The 26,858-nt window shown below is 39.9% G+C and overlaps 1 protein-coding gene across 1 annotated transcript in view; it reads right to left on the reverse strand.

Annotated features, from left to right (window-relative positions):
• The window catches only part of LOC129395733 (RNA-binding motif protein, Y chromosome, family 1 member F/J), a 333,547-nt gene that overhangs the window by 204,033 nt on the left and 102,656 nt on the right, over window positions 1-26,858 (reverse strand). The gene's annotated exons all lie outside the window — the stretch shown is intronic.

The following is a 26,858-nucleotide window of genomic DNA, read 5'->3' on the forward strand; positions in this document are numbered from 1 at the left end:
GAAACACAAAAGTTAGCTGGGCATGGTGGCGGGTGCCGGTAATCTCAGCTACTTAGAAGGCTAAGGCAGGAGAATTGCTTGAACCCAGGAGGCAGAGGTCACAGTGAGCCGAGATTGCACCACTGCACTCCAGCAAGGTGACAGAGCAAGACTCCATCTCAGAAGAAAAAGAAAAGACTGTCTACAGCTTATCGAAATGTAAATTTTAGATCCCAATAGACTGAGAATGTTCATGGTTTACACAGATTGGAAGACGCATCCATATTCCGGAAGCGCACTTTCTGTATATTTACAGACAATTATACTCCTTTATCAGGAAGGAGGAGGCCAGATTTTATTTAAATGGTTAACTTATGTCCATCGGAAAGAGATAAAAGCATGAGCATGCTCCTGTGCAAAAGGCTAGTCCATAATTTATAAATCTGGGTTGTTACATTTATATCTAGAAAATAGAAGGTTCAGGGGTTCTCAGTCAGAGAACAGAATTCAATATGCAAGAAAACAGCAGTTTATTGTTTGCACGGCTCTGAAGGTTGTCTTTTAAATGAAAGAGAAAGGTGAAGATTGGCAAAGACAGGAAGCCTGCATACAGCCCATGGGCCCAAATCCACCCCAAGAAAGCCATCAAGCTTATGTACAGCCAGGAAACTCCTATTCCCCTCCAAGTTAATGAAGTTTGTAATTTTAAAAGCCAGATATTTAGCATGAGAAAGTTACTAAAAATGCCAGAAATATAGCTAAGATTATATAATCAAGAATCTCACTGCCTCTTCAATAAAACATTCTTTTTCGGTTAATTGAGGTCATCAAATTACTATTCATGCCAGGAGGGAAGGGCTATAAATCAGACCTTCTGCCTACGTATTACCTGAACTAACTTTTGCTGTTAAGGTTAAAAGCTCTCAAGTATAAACCTGGAGATCTCTTTTTCTGTTGTTTTTGAAAGTTACGAGTGTTTGGGTTGTTTGAACCATGTCACTTGTATATGAAGAAGGTCTGATTTTATGAAAGTTAGAGTTTACTTAGCATTATGACAAGTGGAAGCCAGAGTTTACACAGGCAGGGGGCATGCTCATATCTGGATCAAGTAGTCAGTGATTATGTAGCAAAAAATAAATTTTGACCTCTTATTTCTGTAGTAAATGTACAAGTCTCTGGTGGAAAAACGGTTGTTACATATATATGAGCTCTGGTTGTAGACCTGTATGCTCTTCTGTGAATTTTTTAGTTGCCATGGTTGTAAGATCATTGCTGCATAAAGCCTGTGTCCTACTGCATTGAAAGTAAATGAGTGTGCCCTGGCCCAAAAGAGCAAGATAAATGAGCTTGCCTTTTTGATATTTTGATTTATGTTTGTAATTCTGTGTTTGTGTTTGAGGTTTTTCAGTGTAACTGATTATACCTTTTCCATAGTGAGTACCATTCCTGTTCTCTGGCACCCTTCGTTCTCATTGTTAAATGTGAATTTTTGGTTCTATTAAGTCTTTGCCTAATGAAAATGTTCTTATTTGTGACGAAAATGACTGGTAGGTACAAACGCCACACTTTTTCTTCCATGAATATAGCATTTATCCATGTGATTTATAACCCCTAGGCTGTCTACATTGAAAGCAGTGTGTAAAGTTAGCTGTAAGAATTCTTCTTTACATTGCATACATACATAAGTACACACACACACATATGTATACATAAATATAATATAAGAACACTAACCTACTTTGATTTGTGTATTGACATGAATTTTCAGACTGGGTGGAAAAGTGGGGCCCTGTCTCAAAAAAAATACATTATATATATTTATATGTGTGTGTGTGTGTGTGTGTGTATATATATATATATATATATATATATATATATATATATATAATATATATGTTGGAAAGGGATAAATGTCTCAAAAGCTTCCATCTATCTGAGAGAAAAAAAAGGCCAACATTCATACAAATTTAAATTTAGCATCTCAGTTCCAAAAACTAGAATTGAGAAGATAGCTCCTAAGCTTTCTTATTCATATGCAATAATTTTAAAAATGCAAGAGTGTGTGTGTGTGTGTGTGTGTCTGTCTGTTTATTCACAATCAAGAAGCTCACATGAGTGAGCATGTAGGATTAACTCAGAACTTATCAGAAAGTTCTAGATCTAGGTCACAGAAAGAAAAATTTCAGTTTGTATACAGCCAGTAAGCTTGTGTTGATTTTCAGTGATGGCCAAAGACGGCGGATATAAAGGTAAAAAGAGTGTGTTTCTGTTCAAGCAGTTTCCAATGTTCATTTAAGAGGGATACACAGTTTTATAATCAAACAAGTGGCCAATGTTTCTGTAACACACGGGTTACCTTACATGCAAACTAAACAAGGCATGAGAGTACTCTTGCAGACATTGGAAATATTCTGCCTAACTGTATACAATTGGGAAACTTTGATTTATATCAAAGTTAGAGCAAAGCTAGGTTTGGTTTACCTGACACTATGCACTGTTAAAGAAGAATAATCATAATCATAATCATAATTGCAATAAAACCGAACAACCAGGATTCATGCAACCTGAAGGCTTATGGTAATACCCATGCATGTGTAGCACAGAATTTATATAGTGAGGAAGAACACATCCGTGTCCAATAAAGAAGAAGAAGACCTATATTGATATAAATATAAGCTTTTATCCACTTACAGAGAAGTCAGGAGTGTTACAGAAGAGACTCCATTGTCTTTGTAAAATGAGCACAGAACGCTCTATTTTTTGGCAAGATATTCTATAAAATTGAACCAATTATCATCAATATTAGTTTGAAGCAAACAGAAAACCTAAGAACAAGAGAAGATATTTCCCAGCTGCACCAGCGAAGGTCTAAAATTCAGCATCTGCAGGAAACTTTAACACATCAACAAGAAAAACACAAATAGCTATTGAAAGTACTCAAAGACATGAACAGGCCTTTCTCTAAACAAGACATATAAGTGGCCAATAAGTATATGATAACAGTATTCATCATCATTAATTTTTTCATGAATGCAAATCAAAACCACAATAAGACACCATCTCACACCAGTCAGAATGGCTGTTATTTAAGAGTCAAAAAATTAAATAAAAAAAAGAGACAGGTGCTCATGAAGCTGCAGAGGATAGAAAATGCTTCCCCACTGTTGATGAGAATGCGTAAGAGTTCAGCCACTTAGGAAAGCAGGCTGAAGATTTCTCAAATGACTTAAAATGAAGCTAACATTCCACACAGAAATTCTATCACTAGGTATGTGTCCAGAAATGAAAAGCACATTATCCCAACAAAAAGACACATGCTTTCATAACTTTAATGCAGCACTACACAAATTTGCAAAATCATGGAGTCAACCTAGGTGGACTGCACACAGAAAACTAGTATTCAGTTCATCAGTGGTAGATGGGATTTAAAAATGTACCTATACACGAAGGAATACTATGCAGCAATAAAACAGAATGAAATGATGACATATACAGCAACACGGATGCAGACAGAGGCCATATTTATTGCAGGAACAGAAAAAAAAATCACGTTTTCGCTTATAAGCAGAAGATGAGCATTGAAAATACATGCACGTAAATATGGAAGCAGCAGATGCTGTGGAAATACAGAGAATAAAAAAATGAAGTGGGCTAAAAAGCTACCTATTGGATACCATGCTCACTAGCTGGGTGTTGAAATTCACACTGCATAACCCAGCATCATGCAATATTTCCATGTAGCCAACAAGGACGTGTGATACTGGTATTCAAAATAAAATAAAAATTTAAAGAAGAAACCAAAAAATGAGTGTAGACATGCCTCATTCAAATGTAAATTAAATTGGGCTGGAAAATCTTTATGTGAAATGCACACCCATACACAAGAAAAAGACTGGTTTACATAGTGAGCACATTGTTTCTTTGGTCAAGAAAAGGAGATTTTGTGTGTATGTGTGTGTATGTGGTTACTTTTCTTTATATATATGTTCAAATAGGTGTGTGTGTGTGTACATATACATGTATACATGATTAAATATATATATATACACACACATATATATTCAAACAAGAAAAAATAAAAATTGGTACACCTCAGAAATTTATTTTTATCCAACATTAAAGGTCATCCCCTATTAATACAGCCAAGAAACCCATCAAGATATGTAAAGTTATTAACTCAAAAGGATCACCTTATCAGCTAAACTTCTAAACAGTGTTACTGTAGTTGGATAATTACATCCATGGGCAAAGAGGGAGGATTTGGGAATTTTCATACCAGACCACAACGCATTCATACCGAGTAAAGAAAATTAGCACACATGGTGCAGCTGAGAGTTTGCATTTTAAACTCAAGAACAAAAAAGTAATAATGTGTATTGTCAACTCATATGTATATTCAATAATATATGTGCTCACATTGGCAGCAAACTCAGTGTAATGATAAGGGGAAAAATAAGGTTTGTAAGTCTCTGGTTCCATTAAATTCTAGGTGAGAATGAGGACAGGGTTGATCACATACATTTTCTTACAATGGAAGAGCACATATCTTATAAATCCTAGATGCTTTCTTCTCACAAAAAAAAAGGAGAAGGTAAAGTTTATACATGCAGGTTTCAAGGTATAAAAAATACCTAGGTAGTATACTGCCAACTAATTTCTATACATGTGCAATAGAGGTGTGCCGACGATAAGAATATGCATTAGTCTTCAGGAAAACTGCACAACATATGCACTCCTCACAAATGTGTTCACACTAAGTAGCCTTTAAGGTTTATACAACTTGAAATTGTATATACATATGTAAGAAACTAAGAAGAATTTATAAAGCCTAAAAGGTCACAACCGTATTACAGTAATAATACGTATAAGATGAACGCAGTAACCACATCTCCATCCACATTCCAGGGAGACATGTGCAATAGTTACACAGCTGACTATTTCATAACTTTGTCTAATAATAATGGCTGTCAGGCTGTATTCTGTCAGAAAACTATAATCATAACAAAAGATTGAGGAGCACAGATATTACACAACTAGAAAATTTACATCCATCATAAGAAAAGAACAGTATCGAGATTTATAAGTTGATAAACCCATGTATAATTTCAACATGAAGTAAAGAGTTGAGGAGAGGCAAGGAGAAGGAATAGGAAATGGAAAACTTCACCAATCCGCTCCCACTCGTAGAAGAATCAATATGAACAAATATTCACACTTGAAAATATGTGCTCATACGTAAGACTGAAACCAGGTGGGTGATAGGAGTCCTGGGTGGTAGCACAATAATAAGAAAAGACATAATTTAAAAGCTTAGTAATGGGAGTTTTATACTAGTCTCGTCATCCTTCTACTAACCTGTTAGCAAAGTGCAGAGAGAGAAAATGGCTGATTAAAGGAGAGGATGATGATAAGCAAACTTTCCTTAAATGCTAACATTGGCATGCCACAGAGCACTGAGAAGGCTCTCAGGGACCAGGCCTCCAGACTGGTACCTCTACTGAAAGATGCCAGACCCACCCTGGCACGACAATGATGAAAAATGCAAAATCCCAGAAGCTAAAATATATTTAACAAACATTAAAATAAAAAACAGCATCAACATCAAAATTAATCAGGCACAAAAAAACATGCTGGGAACTAAAAGACCAGTTATTTCAAAATATAGGGTCTCAGAAGAAAACAGCAGTAAAAAAGGAAAAAAGAGAGCTTGCGGGATTTATGAAACAGCATGAAGACAGTAATGTTACTCATCACAAGAGTAAAACAAGAAAAAAAAATAAAGGTAGAAACAACAATTTTTAAATGACAGCAGCTTTCCAAACTGGCATAAAAATGTAAATATTTAGACATACAAAGAGACTCTTCCAATCAGATTGATTTGTACAAAACGACACTAAAATAGTTTGAGGTGAAACTTTCAAACGTTTTTAAAAAGACAAAAACACACAAGAGCCAGTCCTGAAAGCAGAAGTGCGCGCGCGCGCGCGCGCGCGCGCACACACACACACACACACACACACACACACACACACACACAAAGAATAAAATCACCTACAAGAGAGTTCTCAACAGCTAGCAGATTTGTCAGTAGAGACACTGCAATTAAGGGGAGTGAGATAACATTTACTTATTAATAATAATATGAAGAAAAAAATCCTGCCTACTAAGAGTAATGCACCCAGGAAAACTTTTCTCCAAAATAAAGGAAAGATGAAGTTTTCCAAATAAGCAAAATCTGAGGAAGTTTATTGCCATAAGACCTATCTTATAAGCCATGATAAGAGCGGTGTTCATGCTGGAAGAGAAAAACACTAATTAGTACATGAAAACGTAAGAAAGGATAAAGCTCACTGGTAAAAGTACTCAGTAAAATAAAGAACACTTTGATACAGTAATGGAGGTGAGTTAATAACGTGCATCTTTAATGTGAAGGTGGAGAGATAAAATGATTGCAAATAATAATGGCTGCTTTAATTTGACAAGGAATACAAATCACAAAATTATACATTTTGAAATAAATAAATAAATATATCTGTATAAATGTGTGTACATATATATAGTGTGTATGTGTATATGTAATATCTATTATATAATATATGGGTATATACACATACTTTTCTCTTTGCTTAAATATATTATACATTATGTATATGTTATATACTATACATTATATATTATGTATATGTTATATATTATGTGTTATATTTATACAGTATAAATTATATATAATATACATGTGATATATTATATATGCATATATACTATATATAAAATATATACACACATTCATACCTATATCTTTATTTTATTTACATGTTATACATAGTATTCATAGGCACACATATACTGTATATAATATAGTATATGCACACATATATACTATATGAAATATATAGTATGTGTATATATAATATATAATGTATGTACACATATATATAATATATACAAATGATATATACACACAAATATTTTGTATAGTAAATATAACTATATACAAGTGTATATAATATAACTATATATATAGTTGAGAATAACTCCCTCTCTCTGTACATATAAGTATATGTATGTATGCATATATATGTATATGTATGTATATATGTATATGTATATATGTACATACATGTGTATATATATGTACAGAGAGAGATATATGTGTGTGTGTGTGTGTGTGTGTGTGTGTGTGTGTGTGTGTGTATACACAGAGAGAGAGAGAGAGTTGAGAATTGATCCAGAGCATACAGTTCAGAATTGGTGCATGCAATCAATTTCAACGATGTTATTATCAACTTACAACCACCATATATTGCCTCAGATATTTTTACATGAGTTTCGACTACACAGAAAATCTAAAAGGTTCAGCAAATACCACTACAGGAAAACATCAAACACACAGACTCAAAGTTAAATAAGAGAGGAAGAAAAGGAAACAAAGAAATGATCAGAAAGCTCAAGGCACAATTCACAAAGTGGCACTATTAAGTCTTCATCAAGCAATAATTACCTTCAGTGGAAGCTGATGGTAAAATTACACAATAACGAGGCCTGGGGAGGCTGAGTAAGTAAAAGTATTTTAAAATCTGTGTTCTCAGAGACTAGGAATGCAACTTATTGTTATCCCTTTGCTTAAAACTATTGACAGAGTTAAACAACCTACAGAATAACAGACAATTTTGCAATCTATGCATCTGACCAACTTCTAATATTCAGCATCTATAAAGAACTTGAAAAGTGTACAAAAACTAACAAAGGAATGAACAACCTCATTAAGAGCTGGGCAAAGGACATGAACAGACACCTCTCAAAAGAAGTCATACATGTGGCCCACAAACCTGAAAACAAAGCTCAGCGTCATGGATCGTCAAAGAAATGTCAATCAAAACCACAGTGAGGTACCATTTCACACCTGTCCAATTGGCTATTATTAAAAAAGTCAAAAAATGACAGATGCTGGTGAGTTTGTGGGGAACAAAAGAAATGATTTTACACTGTTGGTGGGAGTGTAAACTAGTACAAAGAGAGTGTGGTGAGTCCACAGAGACCGAGACAAAGAAATACCATTCAACTCAGCAATTCGATTACTGAATGTATCTTGAAAAGAATAGAAAGTGTTATTTTTATAAAGACACTTGCACGTGTATGTCCAGTACAGCACTATTCACAAGGACAAAGATGTAGAATCAATCTAAATGGCCATTTAGATTGGCATGATAGCCTGGATAAAGAAAATGTGGTACATATATGCCGTGGAACACTCTGCAGCCATAAAAACGTATCAGATTATGTCCTTTTTAGGCACATGGTTGGAACAAAAGGCCATTATACTTGGCAAAGTAACATAGGAAAGGAAAAGCAAATACCTCATCTTCTCAATTATAACTGGAAGCAAAATAATGAGAAGACTTGGACACATGAAAGGGAAGAATGCATACAGGGGTCTACCAGAGGGTGGAGGATGGAAGGAAAGATAAAAAACAGGAACAGTAACTAATGGTTACTGGCCTTACAACCTGCGTGGTGAAATAGTCTGTAACAGCAACCCCCCATGACACACCTTGACCTGTGTAACAAACGTGCACATCCCACACATTTACCCCTGAACTTAATAAATATCAAGTGTATTTAGTTAACGTTTATATTTAAAGACTGTATTCAGACTCAACTTCTGTGGCCTCCAGATATTTACTTCACCTATAAAAAACAAAACAAAAAAAAAGGCTGAAAGTAAAGCAGCAGAAGAAGACATTTGTGCAAACATAGACCAAAAAAAGGCAGATGTAGCTTTATTTAGAGCAGACAAAATAGAGTTCAGGTGAAAAATGGCAACAGGAGACAAAGAAGGATATTATATAATGAAAAAAGAGTCTACATACCAAGATAATATGACTATTATAAATATATATTCACCAAATATTGAAACATGTAAATAAATAGAGCGAACATTGATAGATCTCAAGGGAGAAATAGACCACAATTCAATATTAGTAGAGGATTTCAACGCCCCATCATCAGTGAAGCACAAATTAAGCAGGCAAATCATCCAACTAAAACTACTCTTCAGCCCAAATGAACCTAGCAGTCATGTATAGACTATTGCATCCATCAGTTGTAGAAGCCCCGTGTTTTCTCAACTGCACGTGTCATATTCCTTAAAATAAATTCTATTCCAACACCAGAAGGAAGTCTAAGGACATCTTAAAAATAGAAATCGTAATAAATAGGTTTCCTCAACACAATCACAACTACATAAAAATTAAACAAATTAAACAATCAGTGGGTCAATAAGACAGTCATATGGAAATAGTTTGAATACATAAACACCTATATCAACAGGAAGCACCATGTCAAATAAACAACCTAACATTATCCCCAAAGTTAGCAGAAGAAATAGGTTAGAACAACAATAAAATAATTCTGTTCTACAGTAAAAAACATCAAGAAAATTAATAGTAGGGTTTACTGGAAGAGAGGCAAAATTGATGCATGTTTAGGAAGGGTAACAAAGACGAAAGACAAAATACTCAAACAATAAATATAAAATAAAAAATTAACCATGGATACCACAGGAATGCAGATAGTCATAGGGACTAAAATTGACAACCGTTGCAATTGCTACAGTTGTTTTCATGTACAAGCAATTGCGCACAAAAGACCAATTGGATAACTCAGAAGAAAGAATAAGTTTCTTGGTGGATACACTTGCTAAAATTGAATAATAAAAAATGGAAAAGCAAAACAGATCATGAATAAGGGAAGCTGGAAACCGTCATCCTCAGCAAACTAGCACGGGGACAGAAAAACAAACACCAGACTTTTTAATGATTGCCATTCCAACCGGTGTGAGATGGTATCTCATTGTGGTTTTGATTTGCATTTCTCTGGTGGCCAGTGATGGTGAGCATTTTTTCACGTGTTTTTTGGCTGCGTAAATGTCTTCTTTTGCGAAGTGTCTGTTCATGTCCTTCACCCAGTTTTTGATGGGGTTGTTTGTTTCTTTCTTGTAAATTTGTTTGGGTTCACTGTAGACTCTGGATATTAGCCCTTTGCAAGGACAGAAAACCAAACACCGCATGTGCTCACTCATAGGTGGGAATTGAACAATGAGAACACATGGACACAGGAAGGGGAACATCACACTCTGGGGACTGTTGTGGGGTGGGGGGAGGGGGGAGGGATAGCATTAGGAGATATACCTAATGCTAAATGACGAGTAAATGGGTGCCGCACACCAGCATGGCACATGTATACATATGTAACTAACCTGCACATTGTGCACATGTACCCTAAAACTTAAAGTATAATAATAATAAGAAATATATATACACACAAATATTTTTATATGCAGCTGAAATAAAAAAACAAACAAACAAACACCACACGTTCTCCCTCATAAGTGGGAGTTGAAAGATGAGAACGCATGAACACAGGGAGGGGAACATCACACACTGGGGATTGCTGGGGGGTGGGGTGAAAGGGAAATGAGAGCATTAGGACAAATACCTAATGCATAAGGGTTTAAAACCTACATGACAGGTTTATAGGTAAAGCAAACCACCCTGGCATATGTATACATATATAACAAAGCTGCAACCTTAGCACATGTATCCCAGAACTTACAGCAAAATTAAAAAATAATAATAAAATAAAAAATACACCCAAAAATAAAAATGAAATAAATTAGGTTATTAATAGTCCTTAAAATAATTTTGGAACCGGCTTTTTGTATGTTTCCAGAAATTGAGAAATTGAAGAGAAAATGATTTTTGATGATAGGTCACTATGTGACTTGGAGCATGTAAACCCCAAAATAGTTCACATAGTTGATGAAGTTATCATAATGAAAGACCCTCGCTTCCCAGCAACTTACACATGTTAGCAAAGTTAGTCAATGTGCACATCTGTAAAAGCAAAACAAGCTTTCACTGACTAATAGATTGATTTATATCCTTTCTCATTGTAGCAAGAAGGAATATTTATTTTCCAATTGGCAGATCACACAATTCTCATTAAGAGATATAGCCCTGAAGGGGGCCTGCCATTCCACACCTGTGGGTATTTCCAAACAGGTGAAGATGAGAGACTGAGAAAAGAAATAAGACACAGAGACAAAGTATAGACAAAGAACAGTGGGCCCAGGAGACCGGCGCTGAACATGGGAGCACCCGCACCAGCGCTGGTCTCTGAGCTCCCTCAGTATTTACTGGTCACTATTTTTACTGTCTTGGTGAGGGGAGTGAGGGCAGGGCAACAGGGTGATGGTGGGGAGAAGGTCAGCAGGGAAACATGTGAGCAAAGGAATCTGTATCATGAATGCGTTCAAGGAAAGGAACTGTATCTGGATGGGCATGTAGGCTAGATTTATGGTTCACTTTACACAAACATCTCGGTGTGGCACAGAGTAATAGAGCAGTATTGCGGCCAGCATATCTCACCTCCAGCCACAGGGTGGTTTTCTCCTATCTTACAATAGAAGGAATGGTCAGCTTTACACTGAGACATGCCATTCCCAGGGATGAGCAGGAGACAGAAGCCTTCCTCTTATCTCAACTGCAAACAGGCCTCCCTCTTTCTCTACTCCTCCGCAGCGCAGACCCTTCACGGGTGTCGGGCTGGGGGATGTAAGCTCTTTGCTTTCCCACGAGGCCGTATCTCAGGCTGTCTCAGTGGGGGGAAACCCTGGACAATACCCAGGCTTTCTTGGGCAGAGGCCCCTGTGACTTTCCGCGGTGCATTGTGTCCCTGGTTAATAGAGAATGGAGAATGGTGATGACTTTTAGCAGGCACACTGTCTGCAAACCTAGTGTTAACAAGCCACATCCTGCACAGCCCTAAATCCATTAAAACTTGATTCAATACAGCACATGTTTCTGTGAGCGCAGGGTTGGGGCTAAAGGTATAGATTGACGGCATCTCGAAGCGGAACAATTTTTCTTAGTGCAGATCAAAATGGAGTTTCCTCTGTCTTCCTTTTCTACACAGGCACAGTAACAACCTGATGTCTCTTTCTTTTCCCCACGTTTATCCCTTTTCATTTTGAAAAAAACTGCCATCGTCATCAGGGCCCGCACTCGATGGTCGCTGTCTCATTGCAGCTGCTGGGGACACCTGCAGACTAACAGCAGACAGAACAGGCACAAAAGGATTAACACAAAATTTACAATAGTGGAACTTCCGATGGTTTTTAACCCAAGTGACCAGGTTAAGATTTGGGAGGCCATCAGCAGCTTCTGTGATTGCCTCAGTTCCTGGCACCAAATTTAAATGGCCTTTTGTTGCCTCAAAAATTTGAAGTAAAAATGAATATTTTGGATCTGTTTAGAACTCCTTTTATATGTCAGTTAAAATATGGACGGATGGTGATGACTCCCACGATCGGTCATGGACACAGGGATCCACACACCTTCTCTTGCTCTCACTAGTAGAATATGGTGCTGCCAATTAAAACTTCAATCAGTGCAAGTAAACAATCTATAGTTTTCACAGGTTATAGTTTGGGAATCTAGGTTAATAACTATTTTTCCTACAACTAGCATATAAGGGAGCTTTACTCAAGTTTGCAAAGGAATTGTGAGACTGGAATTTAGGTCGATAGCATAAGATGACTTACAGTCTCTTGTTCTTATAGCTTGATTTCCAGACCAAATTCTAATGTGGTATGAGGCCACAGTAAGCTTCCAAAGTTCCGGGTGCTCAGGACCAGTAACAGGACTAACTAACTTTGGTTGAGGTGATGAGATTCCTTTTTCACCCCATTCCCAAGGGTAGAGAAGCTCTATCCTTTTGTACTTACTTTTATCTAAACCTTCTGTTAAGTCACTGTTCACAGCTGGACTCAACATGTGCCCTGGGACACAGCCGAGTTTGTCCTGTGCAATTGCGATAGAATTGACCTTGAGGTGCCCAATCTGTAATAGTTCCCAATTCATTGTTTTGTAATATCACCGCACTATCAGCCACACATTCTTCCCAAACTTAAAACTTCTGGGCCTTCTGATCCTTTGGGAATTACCTTGGGGCAAGGCTTCCTCTTAGGCCTAGATTTTAACGACCTTTGATAAGAAGGGTCCTGCAAATGATTTGCCTGTGGCCTGAGTGACATTCCACTTACCATGTGATAAGTCAATCTACCGGTGGCACTGACAGTAGGTACTTCTGCCAACCAATTTTGGGTTGCAGGCATTAAGCATCCTGGTGCCCTCCCTAGGCAAATAGGAGGATAACGATACCCAGTGGAAATATTCATCATCATTCCTTCTTCCTCAGGTTGGGAAGGGCAGCGGTCATCTATGCGGCCAGGTTCCCATGCAATATTATTAACATACACTTCAGTAGGATTATCCACCCAAGTAACTGCCCAGATTAAGGGCGGGAAAGGCACATAGGCCCAGTAAGGATAATTAGCTGCAGCTGCTCCTGCAGACATGGGGAAACTTACCACCATTGATACAATCATCAAAGCTGCAAGCAGCATACTCTCTGGAGCTCGTGTCACCTTTGTGTTCTCTAGGCTTTTTTTCAGCTAACTGTGTCAGCTTCTTTAATTGTGCCCAACTCAGCGGCTCCGCTTTCTTGGTGGATGTCAACTTCTTCTGTTCCTCTGATGTCCCCATATTGTTTCTCATATGAGGGAAGTTGGGTCCGTATAGTTTAACTCGTTCCTTCATGTCTTTTAATATTTTCATGGTGAAAGGTTCATATCTAGCAAGAGCCACCGCAGGTGCTCCTGCTGGAGCCCCTTCCCCGGCCATTACCGGTGGTAAAATTACCGGGAACTGCCATGCCTCAAGATCTCCCTGTTTTCTAGTTTCATCAATGACCGCGTGCAGTGTGCTACCTTGTCCACTAGGTGGTGCTGGTGGATTAAGTCTCATAGTGGGCAGCTGAGGATACAGCGCCACGCCCTGTGGTGCTGATGGATTACACACCCGCGCTGTGGGTTGCTGGTATGATGCCTTGCTCTTTGGCGTGGGACACACCGCTTGAGGTCTGTACTGAACCTGTGGAGGCAGCCAATACTGAAGCTTGGCTGGCGGCCAGTATTGATAAGCTACCGGCGTTTGGGTTTTATTTTCTATCAGCTGATATGGTGGGTATTGTATCTGGATTGGCACTGCCAAGGTAGAGACTCTATCCTTTTCTATTTGATATTCTCTTGGGGTTTGTACTTGTCTAACCTGCATTTGAGGTTGTAATGTTACAGGTGTCTGAACCGTGGGAGGAGGAGTTGGCCATCGTGGGTTAGACTCTGATGGCCCCAATAATTCTGGACCTTTTCCCCCAAATTTTGATGATTCAGGATATATTACCGCCCGTAATTGATAGTAGTCAACATTTTGCACTGACCGAGCCATTACAGATGCTGCTACATGTTTACAATGTGAACTTCCCTTTCCCTTCTTGAATTCTGTCCCTGCCTCTTCTTCACAATCTGTTACACAGCTTTCAGGGGCGTCAGAAACTGAAACGCTGTCTTCTGCTGTTTGAAACCGCTTTAAAACTGCTTTAATAATGGCTCAGTCACTCCATACTGTAAGTGGGATGATTTTACCTTCCCTCTTTGCTTGTTTTAATTCTTTGCCAACTTCTTCCCAATCTTTTAGATCTGAAGTTCCTTTTTCTGGTAACCATGGGCGGAATTGTTCTATTGTTTGAAATAGCATAACTAGATTTTCTGTAAAGGCTCTAACTCTCCCTCTTCTTAAAATAGTTTTAATAAAGCTGAGATAAGAGGCATATTTACTTTCAGTTTGTCCCATTGTTACCCTGAGTTCCTCTGAGCGCACAAGCTTACCGCAAGGCTGGCCGTGGAGGTACTTGGGAGTCTCCTGTCAACTTGCCCCCAGTGATCACTCTCTGCCCTATCTTCACCTTAGAGAAAGGAACCCACGTTTGGTGCCAGAGGAAGGGGGCCTGCCCCTCCACACCTGTGGGTATTTCTCATCAGGTGGAGATGAGAGACTGAGAAGAGAAATAAGACACAGAGACAAGCTATAGAGAAAGAAGAGTGGGACCAGGAGACTGGTGCTCAACATGCCAGGACCCACACCGGCGCTGGTGTCTGAGTTCCCTCAGTATTTACTGATCACTGTTTTTACTGTCTTGGTGAGGGGAATGTGGCAAGGCAACAGGGTGATGGTGGGGAGAAGGTCAGCAGGGAAACATGTGAGCAAAGGAACCTTTATCATGAATACGTTCAAGGAAAGGTACTGTGTCTGGATGCGCACGTGGGCTAGATTTATGTTTCACTTTACACAAACATCTCAGTGTAGCAAAGAGTAACAGAGCAGTATTTATTAATACTAAAGTTACAGATTAACAGCATCTCAAAGCAGAACAATTTTTCTTAGTACAGGTCAAAATGGAGTTTCTTCTGTCTGCCTTTTCTACATAGACACAGGGTGGTTTTCTGCCATCTCAGAATAGAAGGAATGGTCAGCTTTACACCAAGACGTTCCATTCCCAGGGACAAGCAGGAGACAGAAGCCTTCCCCTTATCTCAACTGCAAAGAGTCCTCCCTCTTTCTCTACTCCTCCTCAGCACAGACCCTTCACGGGTGTTGGGCTGGGAGATGTAAGGTCTTTCCTTTCCCATGAGGCCATATCTCAGGCTGTCTCAGTGGGGGAATACCTTGGCAATACCCAGGCTTTCTTGGGCAGAGGCCCCTGTGGCTTTCCGCAGTGCATTGTGTCCCTGGTTAATAGAGAATGGAGAATGGCGACGAGATTTAGCAGGCATACTGTCTGCTAACTTATTGTTAACAAGGCACACCCTGTACAGCCCTAAATCCATTAAACCTTGATTCAATACAGCACATATTTCTGTGAACACAGGGTTGGGGCTAAAGTTACAGATTAACAGCATCTCAAAGCAGAACAATTTTTCTTAGTACAGGTCAAAATGGAGTTTCTTTTGTCTTCCTTTTCTACATAGACACAGTAACAATTGGATCTCTCTTTCCTTTCTTCACATAGTCCCAGTATAGTTCTACTATGTTTAAGTAAACATTGATACAATTTATGTTATATTTATGTTATTTTGTTAAAGTACATGCTGAATTGTAATAATCACTCATTGAAGAGGTAATATTAACATTTGGAAACTTATGGAAACATTAATATTAACATTTCTGACTACACACACACACTCTCACACACACACGTGCACACACAAAGAGGTTGAACCAGCATTGGCAAGTATCTCATCGAAGGATTGCTCAGCATCTGATGATTCCACAGCTGAATTATACCAAAAATGTGAGGAGACCTTCCATCAATTCTTCTCAAACTCTTTCCCTTAAGAGATAAACCTTGCAAGACGGCCAAATAGGATCAGCTCTGGTCTGCAGATCCCAGTGAGATCGACGCAGAAGTTGGGTGATTCCTGCATTTCCAGCTAAAGTACCTGGTTCATCTCACTGGGACAGGTTGCACAGTGAGTGCAGCGTATGGAGCGGGAGGCAAAGCATGGTGGGGTGTCGCCTCACCCGGGAAGTGCAAGGGGACAGGGAATTTCCCTTTTCTAGCCAAGGGAAGCCTTAAGAGTCTGTACCGGAAAGAATGGTGGATTCCGGCCCAGATACTGCACTTTTCTTATGGTCTTCACAACTGACAGGCCAGGAGTTTCCATCCTGTGCCTGGCTCAGTGGATCCCACCCCCACAGAGCCCAACAAGCTAAGATTCAGTGGCTTGAAATTCACGCTGCTAGCACAGCAGTCTGAGGCCCACCTCAGATGCTTGAGCTTGGTGGGTGGAGGGGCATCCACCATTGATGAGGCTTGAGTAGGCGGTTTTGCCCCCACAGTGTAAACAAAGCCCCCTGGAAGTTCAAAGTGTGTGGAGCCCACCACATCTCCCTGGGACACAACACCTGGGGGAAGGGGCAGATGGGGGTGCAGCCTCAGCAGACTTAAATGCCCCTGCCTGACAGCACTGAAATGAGCAGCGGTTCTTTCAGCACAGTGTTCAAGCTCTGATAAGGGACAGACTGCCTTTTCAAGTGGTTCCCTGACCCCACCTTGTATCCAGACTGGGAGACACCCCCCAGTAGGGGGTCAACAAACACCTCATACAGGAGAGCCCTGGCTAGAATCTGGCGGGTGCCCCTCTGGGACCAGTCTTCTGGAGTCAGAAATGTGCAGCAATCTTTGCTGCTCTTCACCCTCCACTGGTGATACCCAGAAAAACAGGGTCTGGGGTGGGCCTCCAGCAAACTCCATCAGACATGCAGCAGAGGGGCCTGACTGTTAGAGGGAAACCTAACAAAGAGAAAGGAATAGTATCAATTTCACCAACATCAAAGGCCAAAGTTAGACAAATCCACAAAGAGGGGAGAAACCAGCACCAACCGTCTGAAAATTCCAAAAACTGAGAATGTTTCTTATCTCCATAGGATCACAACTCCTCACCAGCAAGGGAATAATGAGTTTGACAAATTGAACAGAAATAGGCTTCAGAAGGTGGGTAGTAACAAACACCTCTGAGATAAGGAACATAATCTAACACAATGCAAGAAAGCTAAGAACCTTGAAAAAAGGTGAGACGAATTGCTAACTAGAACAACCAGTTGAGAGAAGAACATAAATTACCTGATAAAACTGAAAAACACAGCACAAGAACTTCATTGAAGCATGCACATGTATAAACAGCTGAATCCATGAAGCAGAAAGAAAGATATCAGACATTGCAGGTAAACTTAATGAAATAAAGTGAGAAGAGGAGATTAGAAAAGAAAAGAATAAAAGGAATGAACAAAGCCTCCAAGAAACATGGAACTATGTGAAAAGACCAAATCTGCATTTGATTGGTGTACCTGAAACTGACAGGGAAAACAAAATTAAGATGAAAAACACTCCTCAGGGTATTATCCAGGAGAACTTCCTCAACCTAGAAAGACAGGCCAACATTCCAGTTCAGGAAAAACAGAGAACACCACAAAGATATTCCTCAAGAAGAGCAACGCCAAGACACACAATCCTCAGATTCATCAAGGTTGAAATCAAGGAAAAAATGACAAGGGCAGCCAGAGTAAAAGGTGAGGTTACCCACTAAAGAAAGCCCATCAGACTAACAGGAGATCTCTTTGCAGAAACCCTAAAAGCCAGAAGAGAGTGGGGGCCCATACTCAACTTTCTTAATGAAAAGAATGTTCAACCCAGAATTTTATATCCAGCCAAACTAAGTTTCACAGGCAGAGGTGAAATAGAATCCTTTACAGACAAGCAAATGCTGAGAGATTTTGTCACCACCAGGCCTGCCGTACAAGAGCTCCCGAAGGAAGCACTAAACATGGAAAGGAATAATCAGCCACTTCAAAAACTTACCGAAGTATAAAGACCTTTGGCACTATAAAGAAACCGCATCAACTAACGGGTAAAATAACCCGCTAGCATCATAATAACAGGGTTACATTGACACATAACATTATTAACCTTAAATGTGAATAGGCTAAATTCCCCAATTAAAAGACATAGACTGGCAAATTGGGTAAGGAGCCAAGACCCACTGGTGTGCTGTATTTGGGAGACCTATCTCACGTGCAAAGACAGGCTCACACAGGCTCAAAATAAAAGGATGAAGGAATATTTACCATGCAAATGGAAAGTGAAAAGAAAAGCAGGGGTTGCAATCCTAGTCTCTGATAAAACAGACTTTAAATCAACAAAGATCAAAAGAGACAAAGAAGGATATTACATAATAGTAAAAGGATCAGTGCAACAAGAAGAACTAACTATCCTAAATATATATGCATCCAATACAGGAGCACCCAGATTCATAAAACAAGTTCTTAGAGACATACAAAGAGACTTAGACTCCCACACAATAATAGTGGGAGACTTTAACACTCCACTGTCAATATCAGACAGATCGACAAGACTAAAAGTTAGCTAGTATATTCAGGACTTTAACTCAGTTCTGAAACAAAGGGACCTAGTAGACATCTGCAGAGCTCTCCATCGCAAATCAAGGGAATATACATTTTTCTCACCACCTCATCACACTTATTCTAAAATTGCCACATAATTGGAAGTAAAACCCTCCACAGTGAATGCAAAAGAACAGAAATAAGAACAGTCTCTCAGACCACAGTACAATCAAACTAGAATTTAGGATTAAGAAACTCACTTAAAACTGCACAACTACATGGAATCTGAACAATGTGTTCCTGAATGACTACTGAGTAAATAATGAAATTAAGGAAGAAATAAATAAATTCTTTGAAATTAATGAGAACAAAGACACAACCTACCAGAATCTCCGGGACACATTTAAAGCAGTGTTTAGAGAGAAATTTATAACACTAAATGCCCACCAGAGAAACCAGGAATGATCTAAAGTCAACACAATTCCACCCATATTATAAGAACTAGAGAACCAAGAGCAAGCAAATTCAAAAGCTAGCAGCAGACAAGAAACAACTAAGATCAGAGTCAAAACTGAAGGAGATAGAGACACACACAAAAAAACCTTCAAAAATCAATGAATGCATTTGCTGGTTTTCTGAAAAGATCAACAAAATAGACCACTAGCCAGACTAATAAAGAAGAAAAGAGAGAAGAATCAAGTAGATGCAACAAAAAGGATAAAGGGTATATCACTACTGATCCCACAGAAATACAAACCACCATCAGAGAATAGCATTAGCACCTCTATGCAAATAAATTGGAAAATCTAGAAGAAATGCATAAATTCCTGGACACATACACCCTCCCAAGTCTAAACCAGGAAGAAGTCAAATCCCTTTATAGACCAAAAACAAGTTCTGAAATTGAGTGAGAAATTAAAAGCCTACCAACCAGAAAAAGCCCAGGACCAGATGGATTCACACCCCAATTCTACTAGAGGTACAAAGAGGAGCTGGTACCATTCCTTCTGAAACTATTACAAGCAATAAAAATAGAGGAAATCCTTTCTAACTCACTTTATGAGGCCAGCATCACCCTTATACTAAAACCTGGCAGAGACCCACACACAAAGAGAAAAATTCAGGACAATATCCCCTATGGACATCAATAAGAAAATCCTCAGTCAAATACTGGCAATTTGAATCCAGCAGCACATCAAAAAACTTGATCCACCATGATCAAGTTGGCTTCATACCTGCTACACAAGGCTAGTTCAACATATGCAAATCAATAAACCTAATCCATCACATATGCAGAACCAATGACAAAAAGCACATGATTATCTCAATAGATGCAGAAAAGGCCTTTGATAAAATTCAACACCACTTCATGCTAAAAGGAAAAAAAAAACTCTCAATAAACTAGGTATTGATAGAATGTATCTCAAAATAATGAGAGCTATTTATGACAAACCCACAGCCAATATCCTACTGAGCGGGCAAAAACTGGAAGCATTTTCTTTAAAAACAGGCACAAGACAAGAATGTCCTCTCTCGCCACTCCTATTCAACATAGTATTGAAAGTTCTGGTCAGGGCAATCAGGCATGAGAAACAAATAAACCGTATTCCAATGGGGAAAAGGGAAGTCAAATTTTCTCTGTTTGCAGATTACATGATTGTGTATTTAGAAAAGCCCATCATCTAAGCCCAAAATCTCCTTACACTGATAAGCAACTTCAGCAGTCTCAGGATACACAATCAATGTGCAAAAGTCACCAGCATTCCTATACAGCAATAACAGACCAACAGACAGCCAAATCATGAGTGAACTCCCATTCACAATGGCTACAAGGAGAATAAAATACCTAGGAATAAAACTTACAAGGGATGTGAAGGACCTATTCAAGGGGAACTACAAACCACCACTCAAGGAAATAAGAGAAGACACAAATAAATGGAGAAACATTGCATGGCCATGGATAGGATGAATCAATACCATGAAAATGGCCATACTGCCCAAAGTAATTTGTAGATTCAATGCTATCCCCATCAAGCTACCATTGTCTTTCTTCACAGAATTGGAAAAAACTACTTTAAAGTTCACATGGAACCAAAAAAGAGCCCACATAGCCAAGACAATACTAAGCAAAAAGAACAAAGCTGGAGGCATCAAGATACCTAATTTCAAAATATACTACAAGGCTACAGTAAGCAAACCAGCATGGTACTGGTACCAAAACAGATATATAGGCCAATGGAACAGAACACAGGCCTCAGAAATAACATCACACGTATCCAACCACCTGGTCTTTTCCAAACCTGACAAAAACAAGCAGTGGGGAAAGGATTCCCCATTTAATAAAGGGTGTGGGGAAAACTGGCTAGCCATTTGCGGAAACCTGAAACTAGACCCCTTCCTTATACCTTATGTAAAAATTAACACAAGATGGATTAAAGACTTAAACATAAGACCTAGAACCCTAAAAATCCTAGAAGAAAACCTAGGCAATACCATTCAGGACATAGGCATGGGAATAGACTTCATGTCTGGAGCACCAATAGCAATGGCAACAAAAGCCAAAATTGACAAACAGGACCTCATTAAACGAAAGAGTTTCTGCACAGCAAAAGAAGCTATCATCAGAGTGAACAGGCACCTACAAATGGGAGAAAATTTTTGCAATCTATCCATCTGACAAAGGGCTAATATCCAGCATCTACAAAGAACTTAAACAAATTTACAAAAACAAACAAACAACCCCATCAACAAGTGGTCAAAGGATATGAACAGACACTTCTCAAAAGAAGACATTTATGCAGCCAACAAATGTATGAAAAAAAGCTTATCATCACTGGTCATTAGAGAAAGACAAATCAAAACCACAGTGAGATATGCTGTCACACCAGTTAGAATGGTGATCATTAAAAATTCGGGAAACAACAGATACTGCAGAGGATGTGGAGAAATAGGAAGGCTTTTACACTGTTGGTGGGAGGGTAAATTAGTTCAAACATTGTGGAAGGCAGTGTGGCGATACCTCAAGGATCTAGAACCAGAACTACCATTTGACCCAGCAATCCCATTACTGGGTATATACCCAAAGGATTATAAATCATTCTACTATAAAGACACATCCTACCATAAAGACACGTACCTTTATTGCGGCACTGTTCGCAATAGCAAAGACTTGGAACCAACCCAAATGCCATCAATGAGAGACTGGATAAAGAAAATGTTGCACATAAACACCATGGAATACTATGCAGCCATAAAAAATGCGCGAGTTCATGTCCTTTGCAGGCACATGGATGAAGCTGCAAACCATCATTCTCAGCAAACTAACAACAGAACAGAAAACCAAACACCACATGTTCTCACTCATAAGTGGTAGTTGAACAATGAGGACACATGGACACAGGGAGGGGAACATCACATACTGAAGCTTGTCGGGGGGTCAGGGCCTAGGGGAGGGATACCATTAGGAAATACCTAATGTTGATGGCGGGCTGATGGGTGCAGCAAAACACCATGGGACGCACGTGCATATGTATGTAACAAAACCGCAGTTCTGTATGTATGCCCCAAAAGTTAAAGTATAGAAATACATAAATAAATAAATAAATAAATAAATAAATAAATAAATAAATATTATCCTGGCATATTGACGGGCGCCTGTAATCTTAGCTACTAAGGAAGCTGAGACAGGAGAATCTCTTGAACCGGTGAGCTGAAGGTTGCAGTGAGCACAGGTCATGCCATTGCACTCCAGCCTCGGCAATAACAGAGAGACACCCTCTCAAAAAGAAAAAAGAAAAAAAAATTCTTTACAGATAAAACAATATACCTGACATTTGCTTCAGTTGAGAACTGTTGAATCAAGTTGATAAAGATATTTTAATATTTTGCTTTTACATAATTTATGTTTTCCAAAATAAAAAAAGTTAATTATATCTTAAGAAATATCTATCTTGAGTCTCATATTTTTACCTCTCTCTGTTGAAATAACAATAAAGAAAAACGTAATCAAGGAACACACCAATCAAATGCAGATTTGGTCTTTTCACATAGTTCCATGTTTCTTGGAGGCTTTGTTCATTCCTTTTATTCTTTTCTTTTCTAATCTCCTCTTCTCACTTTATTTCATTAAGTTTACCTGCAATGTCTGATATCTTTCTTTCTGCTTCATGGATTCAGCTGTTTATACATGTGCATGCTTCAATGAAGTTCTTGTGCTGTGTTTTTCAGTTTTATCAGGTAATTTATGTTCTTCTCTCAACTGGTTGTTCTAGTTAGCAATTCGTCTCACCTTTTTTCAAGGTTCTTAGCTTTCTTGCATTGTGTTAGATTATGTTCCTTATCTCAGAGGTGTTTGTTACTACCCACCTTCTGAAGCCTATTTCTGTTCAATTTGTCAAACTCATTATTCCCTTGCTGGTGAGGAGTTGTGATCCTATGGAGATAAGAAACATTCTCAGTTTTTGGAATTTTCAGACGGTTGGTGCTGGTTTCTCCCCTCTTTGTGGATTTGTCTAACTTTGGCCTTTGATGTTGGTGAAATTGATACTATTCCTTTCTCTTTGTTAGGTTTCCCTCTAACAGTCAGGCCCCTCTGCTGCATGTCTGATGGAGTTTGCTGGAGGCCCACCCCAGACCCTGTTTTTCTGGGTATCACCAGTGGAGGGTGAAGAGCAGCAAAGATTGCTGCACATTTCTGACTCCAGAAGACTGGTCCCAGAGGGGCACCCGCCAGATTCTAGCCAGGGCTCTCCTGTATGAGGTGTTTGTTGACCCCCTACTGGGGGGTGTCTCCCAGTCTGGATACAAGGTGGGGTCAGGGAACCACTTGAAAAGGCAGTCTGTCCCTTATCAGAGCTTGAACACTGTGCTGAAAGAACCGCTGCTCATTTCAGTGCTGTCAGGCAGGGGCATTTAAGTCTGCTGAGGCTGCACCCCCATCTGCCCCTTCCCCCAGGTGTTGTGTCCCAGGGAGATGTGGTGGGCTCCACACACTTTGAACTTCCAGGGGGCTTTGTTTACACTGTGGGGGCAAAACCGCCTACTCAAGCCTCATCAATGGTGGATGCCCCTCCACCCACCAAGCTCAAGCATCTGAGGTGGGCCTCAGACTGCTGTGCTAGCAGCGTGAATTTCAAGCCACTGAATCTTAGCTTGTTGGGCTCTGTGGGGGTGGGATCCACTGAGCCAGGCACAGGATGGAAACTCCTGGCCTGTCAGTTGTGAAGACCATAAGAAAAGTGCAGTATCTGGGCCGGAATCCACCATTCTTTCCGGTACAGACTCTTAAGGCTTCCCTTGGCTAGAAAAGGGAAATTCCCTGTCCCCTTGCACTTCCCGGGTGAGGCGACACCCCACCATGCTTTGCCTCCCGCTCCATACGCTGCACTCACTGTGCAACCTGTCCCAGTGAGATGAACCAGGTACTTTAGCTGGAAATGCAGGAATCACCCAACTTCTGCGTCGATCTCACTGGGATCTGCAGACCAGAGCTGATCCTATTTGGCCGTCTTGCAAGGTTTATCTCTTAAGGGAAAGAGTTTGAGAAGAATTGATGGAAGGTCTCCTCACATTTTTGGTATAATTCAGCTGTGGAATCATCAGATGCTGAGCAATCCTTCGATGAGATACTTGCCAATGCTGGTTCAACCTCTTTGTGTGTGCACGTGTGTGTGTGAGAGTGTGTGTGTGTAGTCAGAAATGTTAATATTAATGTTTCCATAAGTTTCCAAATGTTAATATTACCTCTTCAATGAGTGATTATTACAATTCAGCATGTACTTTAACAAAATAACATAAATATAACATAAATTGTATCAATGTTTACTTAAACATAGTAGAACTATACTGGGACTATGTGAAGAAAGGAAAGAGAGATCCAATTGTTACTGTGTCTATGTAGAAAAGGAAGACAAAAGAAACTCCATTTTGACCTGTACTAAGAAAAATTGTTCTGCTTTGAGATGCTGTTAATCTGTAACTTTAGCCCCAACCCTGTGTTCACAGAAATATGTGCTGTATTGAATCAAGGTTTAATGGATTTAGGGCTGTACAGGGTGTGCCTTGTTAACAATAAGTTAGCAGACAGTATGCCTGCTAAATCTCGTCGCCATTCTCCATTCTCTATTAACCAGGGACACAATGCACTGCGGAAAGCCACAGGGGCCTCTGCCCAAGAAAGCCTGGGTATTGCCAAGGTATTCCCCCACTGAGACAGCCTGAGATATGGCCTCATGGGAAAGGAAAGACCTTACATCTCCCAGCCCAACACCCGTGAAGGGTCTGTGCTGAGGAGGAGTAGAGAAAGAGGGAGGACTCTTTGCAGTTGAGATAAGGGGAAGGCTTCTGTCTCCTGCTTGTCCCTGGGAATGGAACGTCTTGGTGTAAAGCTGACCATTCCTTCTATTCTGAGATGGCAGAAAACCACCCTGTGTCTATGTAGAAAAGGCAGACAGAAGAAACTCCATTTTGACCTGTACTAAGAAAAATTGTTCTGCTTTGAGATGCTGTTAATCTGTAACTTTAGTATTAATAAATACTGCTCTGTTACTCTTTGCTACACTGAGATGTTTGTGTAAAGTGAAACATAAATCTAGCCCACGTGCGCATCCAGACACAGTACCTTTCCTTGAACGTATTCATGATAAAGGTTCCTTTGCTCACATGTTTCCCTGCTGACCTTCTCCCCACCATCACCCTGTTGCCTTGCCACATTCCCCTCACCAAGACAGTAAAAACAGTGATCAGTAAATACTGAGGGAACTCAGACACCAGCGCCGGTGTGGGTCCTGGCATGTTGAGCACCAGTCTCCTGGTCCCACTCTTCTTTCTCTATAGCTTGTCTCTGTGTCTTATTTCTCTTCTCAGTCTCTCATCTCCACCTGATGAGAAATACCCACAGGTGTGGAGGGGCAGGCCCCCTTCCTCTGGCACCAAACGTGGGTTCCTTTCTCTAAGGTGAAGATAGGGCAGAGAGTGATCACTGGGGGCAAGTTGACAGGAGACTCCCAAGTACCTCCACGGCCAGCCTTGCGGTAAGCTTGTGCGCTCAGAGGAACTCAGGGTAACAATGGGACAAACTGAAAGTAAATATGCCTCTTATCTCAGCTTTATTAAAACTATTTTAAGAAGAGGGAGAGTTAGAGCCTTTACAGAAAATCTAGTTATGCTATTTCAAACAATAGAACAATTCCGCCCATGGTTACCAGAAAAAGGAACTTCAGATCTAAAAGATTGGGAAGAAGTTGGCAAAGAATTAAAACAAGCAAAGAGGGAAGGTAAAATCATCCCACTTACAGTATGGAGTGACTGAGCCATTATTAAAGCAGTTTTAAAGCGGTTTCAAACAGCAGAAGACAGCGTTTCAGTTTCTGACGCCCCTGAAAGCTGTGTAATAGATTGTGAAGAAGAGGCAGGGACAGAATTCAAGAAGGGAAAGGGAAGTTCACATTGTAAACATGTAGCAGCATCTGTAATGGCTCGGTCAGTGCAAAATGTTGACTACTATCAATTACGGGCGGTAATATATCCTGAATCATCAAAATTTGGGGGAAATGGTCCAGAATTATTGGGGCCATCAGAGTCTAACCCACGATGGCCAACTCCTCCTCCCACGGTTCAGACACCTGTAACATTACAACCTCAAATGCAGGTTAGACAAGTACAAACCCCAAGAGAATATCAAATAGAAAAGGATAGAGTCTCTACCTTGGCAGTGCCAATCCAGATACAATACCCACCATATCAGCTGATAGAAAATAAAACCCAAACGCCGGTAGCTTATCAATACTGGCCGCCAGCCAAGCTTCAGTATTGGCTGCCTCCACAGGTTCAGTACAGACCTCAAGCGGTGTGTCCCACGCCAAAGAGCAAGGCATCATACCAGCAACCCACAGCGCGGGTGTGTAATCCATCAGCACCACAGGGCGTGGCGCTGTATCCTCAGCTGCCCACTATGAGACTTAATCCACCAGCACCACCTAGTGGACAAGGTAGCACACTGCACGCGGTCATTGATGAAAC

The sequence above is a fragment of the Pan paniscus genome, chromosome Y (genome assembly GCF_029289425.2).
Source record: "Pan paniscus chromosome Y, NHGRI_mPanPan1-v2.0_pri, whole genome shotgun sequence".
In the NCBI taxonomy this organism is placed as follows: Eukaryota; Metazoa; Chordata; class Mammalia; order Primates; family Hominidae; genus Pan; species Pan paniscus.